Raw genomic sequence first — 7,299 nt, forward strand, 5'->3', positions numbered from 1 at the left:
GTGTCTATGGGGGTCTTGCCCAGGCTTTGCAGCAGCACAGGGCTTGGACTGACCCTCCCAGCTCTGCCAACCTTGCAGTCAGGCTGGACCCACTCCAACCCACTAAGCCCCTCCCCCAGGCTTTGTGTGACACCCCCCACTCCCCACCAGGGAGCCCTCCCAGGTCCTCTCCTGGGTATCAGGCTCACCTCTGAAGGCTGGCTCTAGCCCAGCTGGGTCTGGGGACCCCCTCCCCAGGTGGTGTTTGGGGGGGCTCGTCCTGGCAGTGGTGTCTTGGGCAGCCTCTTCTCTCGGTGTTTGCCGCTGCTGTGGTTTCTGGCCCAACAATAAAGGGGTTGATGTGTGTGCAAGAGAGCTTTGGGCTGGCACGAGATGGCGAGGAAGCTGGCACCGAGCCCACCCTGAGGCTGTCCAGGCGTTAGGTCCTGGGTCAAATAGGAGGGCCAGGTCAGCCGTGCAGTCCCAGCATCCAGGGGTGACCCTCAGCAGGGTGAGGTGACTGGTGGTGGGGCAGGAGAGGCCAATGTCGGACTCTGCACACCCATGCGTGTGTGAGTGAGCGTGCGTGGGCACAGGCCAGCTTCCACCGGACAACGGGAAGTTAGTCTAGACAGATACCACTGGGGGAATATGCTGACAAATGCTGGACTTTCCATCCATCCGTTCGCCCCCACATTCCAAGACTGCCTGCTGCTGCTAGGCTCCTGCTTCAGATGGAAGCTTCATCTGTGCAAGGCCAAGGCAAATGGGACCGTTCCTGTTGATGGTGCTGGGGTGCTCAGCTCCAGACCTGTCCCAGCAAGGTAAAGACCAGGGAACATGTCCAGGATGTGGCAACCGTTCTCACAGCCAAGGCTCTGCCTAGGCAGTGGTGGGGGACAGCCCCCTGGCAGCACCCAGTGTTTGCAGCCTGCCCAGGGCCACCTGCAGCTTTTGGGGCCCCTCCTGCCCAGGGCCACCTGCAGCTTTTGGGGCCCCTCTAACCCACCCAGGCTCATGCTCCCTGGTCACCCCAACTTCCTGGGGTCCCATTTCGAGCTGTGAGTGCTGCTGCCCTGTGTTTGCTTCCCCCACAGCTGTGCTTCTCCTCCCCAGTTCATCCTGACATCTACCCCAGCATCGCAGGCGCGGATGCTCACTGTCCCCCTTTAGCCACCCTTTTAGGTCACATATGTACCCTGTGCTGCTCCGGGAGGACATCACACACACGTGTGGATGTGCCAAGAGTGCTGGAGAGGGGAAAGAAGGTCCTGGCCATCAGGGCAGCCAGCTCCCACGGTTTGCAGCTGGGCTGGCAGCACAAGCAGAGCAGGGAAAATGCATAAAACCCAAGGGGGGGAGATGTGGAGGTTCCCCCCTGGCAGCGCAGGGGGCTCACGGTGAGGGGAGCAGTCCCTCCCTGCCCCGTGCTGCTCCCGCCATGCCAGCAGACAGAGGGCACCCACAGCAGGGAGGATTTTACCTGTGAAAAGAAACAGCTCAGCCCCAAATTACCCCAATAACACTTTGCAATAATCATGGTAGAACTGGGCAGGGAACCATGGCCAGATTGAGTGAGAGAAACACCTCGGGGTGCTGCCCTGGTGGGGTACAGCCCACTGGTACCCCAAACCCGCAGGGTGCTGGGGTGAAAACCAGCCCACACAGCCTTGGCGCTGCGGGAAGCAACCTCATCTCTTCTCACTCCCCAGATGTTTCTCTGCAGCTGCTGGGCTCCAGCTTTGCCGTGGGACTATTTTTAGCCAGCCCTGAGTAAGTGTGAGGAGCTGCTGCCTGAGCACCGAGAGGTCAGAGGGGAGTCCCCGCTCCCCAACCAGCCCCGGGGAAGGTTGTGTTGGGGTGGGTGGCATCTCAGCCCAGGATGCTGGCCAAAATGGCCAGGACGGTGATGGCACTGAGTGCATGGGAAGAATAAAGGCTGCTGGGGTGGTAGGGACACTGATCCACATCCAACAACTGGGCTGTAGCAAATCTCCTGGCGCCCAGCATCATCCTGGCCAGAGAGCAGGGTGAAACCTGTGGGACTGGGGAGGGGGGCTGCCCCGGACGCCATGGGGTGCCAGAAGCCCCATCATAGTGATTTCTTACTAAATGATGTGCCACTGCTGGCTTTCCTCTGGCACGAACAGGAAGGGGGCTGTGCACGGGCACCCCTGGGCACCTGAGCAAGGGAGGGGGGACAAGCAAGGTGTGGAGGGACCAGAGCCCCCCAAATACCCTCACTGGGATGCTGGGGGAGTGGTTGGCCCTCAACCCAGTGGAGTGAGAGCCAGACCCGCGGGGGCTGCAGCCCCACACAAGAGCCCAGCTGGATAACTTTTCCTGCCTGGCCCTGAGCGGAGAGGAGCCGCCCCACGGCGCAGAGATTGGAAAGGAAACGGGAAATTGCTGCTGGACAAGAGATTAGCCCGGAGGCAGTGATGTCAGCCAGCTCCCTGATGGATGAGGGGCAGGGGGAGCCCCTCATCCTGCCTGCACACAACTCTATAACTCACTCCAGTGCCCCCAGTCTCAAATGTGCCCTGACTGGGGGAGGATGTGACTCCATCACTGGGATCTCATGCTTTGCATCTCCTGAGCTCATGGGTAGGTCTTGGGCAGCTCTCACCCCCACAACCACTGAGCCCAGCCGGGACCCCCCCAGCAGCCCATCTTATCTCATAGATTGGCCTTCAGTAGGGCTGTTGCCTGGAGAGGTCCAACAGATTTTCAAGCCCAACAACCTCCAACTTCTCCCTCCCCAGTCCTCCACCAAGCCCTCTCAGGAGCTCAGCTCTCTGCCATGCCCTGGCAAACCCTCTGGGCTCAGTCCCCACCCCACATTTCCAGCTGTCCAACATGGTATTTACCCCCTAGGTACAAACCCTGAGTGTCCCTCACCCTGTCCTGCTCCCAAGAGATGCTGCCATTATCACTGCACGCATCCCCCAGCATGAACCAGTGTGCGTAGGGCTGAAGGTAGAGCAAAGGCTGCCCCAGGGTGCAGCAAAGGCTGATGGCCAGGCAAGAATGGGTGGGTGGATGGATGGATGGATGGATGGATGGAAGAAGGCAGGGACGGAAGAATGGGGGGAGGGAGGGAGGGAGGCAAGAATGGATGAGTGGGTGGGTGGATGGGCAGACAGCTGGACACGTGGACCTTGAGAGACAGTGTCATCATGGGTGCTGCTGGAAAGGGGAAGGACTGCACAGGCCAACGTGCTGGAAGGATCCAACCTTCACTTTAGTCTTCGCTTCCTCCAGCCCTTGCCAGCATCTTCATGAAGCCCAGTCCCCCAGCCTGAGGGGTGTTATCTGATCCTGCCCATCTGACCTCTCCAGGGAACAGGCAAGACCTTCCTGCTCTGCAAACCCACAGACACGACAGGGCTCTCCATCTCGGTCCAGGGAGGCTAGCGTCTAAATATAGATTGCATCAGGAGGTTGACACCAAAGAGATCAAGCAGAGGCTTTGAAACCTGCGCTGTAGAAAGCAGGCTGCTGTGAAGCCCTCGGGAAACAACCCAGACTCAGTACATACATCATGGCTGCCAGTGCTGTGCCGGTGCCCTGGCACTCTGCTGTGCCCTGCTCCCCTCTGACACAGCCCCGTGCCACCTGTGTCTGGCTCCAGGGTGGTCCCACAGCCGGGGGATGCCCTGTCTCGGGCTGTCCTCCCAGTTGGGCTCTGAGAAGGGGCAATTCCCATTGGAAACTGGATGATGGGGCTCAGCAGAGGTGCTTGAGCAGGGATTTCCCCCTGTCAGAGGAACTGAGCCCCAGTCCTGGCACTTAGGTGACTGTGGAGGGAGAAGGGAGCAGGGGAGAAAGTTTTCTGCACCAAACTGGCCTTTCAGGAGCCATCAGGAGATGGGTTGTGGTGGCTGGGCCCTGCTCTTGCTCACACCAGGCCAATTTGGCACTCTGAGGATGTCCCAAGGTGTCCCTTCCAGGCTCTGACTATGTTTCCCTCCACAGCAGCCCACCTCTGCCCTCCCAGCATGCAGGGAGGAGCACCGCTCCCAGCGGCAGGTTGTGAGAGGTTTATAGAGATGCTACAGGGTGTCAAACAGTGGTGAGCCAGGATGCAGCCCCACGCAGGAGAGTGCTTCACTGGTGCTAATACCTCTGGCACAGTGGGATGGAAACGATGGCACGTCAGCTGCCACCAGTGCTACCAGCATCCTTTGTTCTGCCCCTCCAGCTGCTCACACCACAGACCTCAGCAACCTTCCCATGAACAGTGGTGCTTATATTTAGCCAAAGAGCTTCCTCTAAGAGGCAGAGGCGAGAGCTCAGTGGGATGCCAGGGTCCATGGTGCCGGGCAAGAGGGTCCCTTCACACCCTGAGGGTCCTCATGTACACTGTCTCCACACCCCATGCGGTGTCCATGGGGCCACCCATGCCCTCCCCAGCCCCGGGGACACACCACCCTCTGCCAGAGTAGCTGACAGGGAAGGGGGAGGAAGGTAAAAGCAGTGCAGGGCTCATGTTGAGTTCTGCTTCTGCTTTGTAGGAGCAAGCCTGTGATAACGAGAAGCTGCCTTTCCACACCTAGCTACACGCACAGAGACTTCTACGGGGTGGCCCTTGCATACCAGGGACTCCCGCTGCTCCCAGCCTCCCCACAATGGCTTTTGGGGGTGTCACTGGGGGAAAGAAGGACCAGCTTGAGGTGGAGGAAGGGAGTCCCCAGGGAGATGGACCCTCACAGAGCAGGGAGTGGTTATCAGCCTTGCCATCAGGAGTGGGGAAGGACTGAAGGGGGTTGTGAGATATCGGCCTCGGACATCCTCTGTGTGCAAGGTTGGGTAACAGTGGAGCCGGACTAACTGCCAGCTCCACTGCAGCTCTTGCGAAAAGCATTGCATTAAAGACAGCCGGGTTGGTCAGTGGTGAAAGCATGGGCTCCTTGCAGGAGAGAAACCCTCCTGATGCCCCTCTGCCGCTCCAGAACCCACTGCTATCCTGTCTTTCAGCTCACTCCACCTCCCCATCGTCATGGGGCACGAGCAGTGGGATGCGGTGCTGCATCCCCAGCATCCCTGCAGCAAAGGGGAGGGTTTTGTGTTCCCAACATTTCACCCTACCAACCCCAGTGCCAGCCTTCCCATGTCCCCTCATCAGCAAGAACATTTTAGCCTGTTTTCTCCAATTTGGCAGCACCTTCCCAGTACCTGCACCCTGCCCAGTCTTTGGCCATGGTGGATATAGTGAATATTGCCTCTTGCCTGCGGTCAGAGGCAAAAATAGCAGATAGAGCCGAACACACCCGAGAACTTCAAAGATCTCCCTCAGCAGTGCAGCCTTGGGGTGTGGGTCTCAGGGAAGCCTGGTCTCACATGGCAATGCATGTCCGAGGGCTTGTGGTGGGGAACAGGATCGTTGCTGGGAAGGCTAGAGAAGGAACATGAAGGTGTGAGCAGGGAGGGTGGGGGGCAGCCCCCACAGGAGCGCAGAGCCTGGCCGAGGGGCAGGACATGGGGCAGTCAGGCCAGGGGCCAAGCGTGGGACACGGTCATGTCTGGGAAGGGGCAGGACGGGTGAGTGGGAGAGGGTTGAGGACCAGAGGGTTGGCCTGGAGGAGGGACCGGCAGTGGGAGGCGTGGGTTGGGTGCTGTGAAGCCTGCCTGCACGCACAGCAGTTCCTGCAGGGCTGCTGGCCCGTGCCTGCAGGCTGAGTCCTGTGCCTGGCGGGGACACCTTGGTATCACCCTGGAGCCCAGCGTGGGGAGACTGTGGAGCCCAAAGCGGCACTACCACCGTGCTGCTCTGCCGGAGCCGGCCCTGGGGGGTTGCGGACCATGCTGCGGGGTGAGAGGTGAGGGAGAACCCTGAGGGTGGCAAGGGATGGATGGGACAGACTTGGGGACAGGGTGGGGAAGGGCCAGGACCGGAGCAATCCATGCTCACTTCCAGCCCACTGCACTGGCTGGTCCACATGGGTTTGAAGGGACAGGGACGGTGCCCATCTCCCTGTGAAACGCCACTGCCCGTGGGCACAGCCAGACTACCCCAAAGTGCCACAACACAGCCCAGTGCCTGGCATGGCCCTGGTGCCCACTGCCGGGGCTTGGGGGGGTCTCGGGAGGCAGGTCCTCGCAGGAGTTTACCTGCTGCAGCCCCAGGCAAGGCAGGCAGCGGGCAAAGCTGGGCGCAGAGCCCTCAAGGCGATACAGTCACAAGAAAGGGGGAAATCGCCCCATTTCAGCACCAGGCAGAAGCGAGGACAGCCCTTTAACCCTGTGGCAGAGACACCCAGCCCATAGTGCTACGGGACATCACCCTCCATTCCCCCCTGCCCAGCCCTTTGTGTAGGTCCTACGTCAACAAGCAGCCTTCCAGCTGCGATGTCCCCATGCCCTGCTTCCCACACCCTGCTCACCCAGTTTCTGGGCCAGCTCCTGCCATAACTGTCCCTCCTCAATGCACCCCGGCGTGCAGCTGCTCGCCCCATGGGGAGCCCCCCCACGCGTATGGGGTTGCTCACACACACCCCGTACACCCCACACCCACGCATGTGAGAAGAAAGCCCTGTTGTTCATGCGCCCTTGCTGACGGCATCCCCTTCCACGTGTTCCCAGGGCCATCACCGCCTCTGCCAGCCCACCAGCCTGCCCACACTTCCCCATGCCACTCATGCAACCCTTGCCCACACAGGCGGTGGTAGGGAGCAGGCAGATGCCCTCTTAGGGGTACAGGGGCTTGTGCAACAAGGACCCTGGTTCTGTTGTCCCTCGGCTGGCTGGGACACAGCTCCTGTGGGAGGGGGCAGGGGATGCGTGGGAGCATGCAGGCAGCAGGAAGGAAGCCTGCGCCGAACAATAGAGGGAAATGGAGGAACTGGAAAAAGACCCAGTGGCAGCACAGTCAGCACAGATGGTTTAGTGCGGAGCAGCGTGATTCATGGGAAAAAGGCCCTCAGCATTCTGCAGAGAGACTGCAGCTCTGTCCTGCGGCTGTGCCAGTGAAATAATTTGGGGATGGGGGTCCCCAGCAGAGCAGGAGCTGGTGGGTGGGTACCGTGCTAAGAATGAGCCCCGAGTCGTGCTGGTCTGTCTCGAGCTGCGGTTGCCGGCTGCGGGGTGCGTGGGGGCCCGTCCCGGTTGGGGATGGGTGGGAGGCTGTCCCCCCTCTGCTCGCCCATGAGTCATCCTGACCTCTCCCATGCCCTCGCCAGCAGTGAGAGAGAGAGAGATTATGGTCTGGCCCTTCCGGCCGCAGAGCCCTCCCCGAGCTGGCCAGCACAGGAGCTCATCCCCTGGGAGGGGCCCAGCTGCTCCCCCCATTATCTGCCTCTGGCAGCCCCCTCCGCCAGG

This window comes from Cariama cristata, unplaced genomic scaffold (genome assembly GCF_000690535.1).
Source record: "Cariama cristata isolate BGI_N322 unplaced genomic scaffold, ASM69053v1 scaffold18898, whole genome shotgun sequence".
Classification (NCBI taxonomy): domain Eukaryota; kingdom Metazoa; phylum Chordata; class Aves; order Cariamiformes; family Cariamidae; genus Cariama; species Cariama cristata.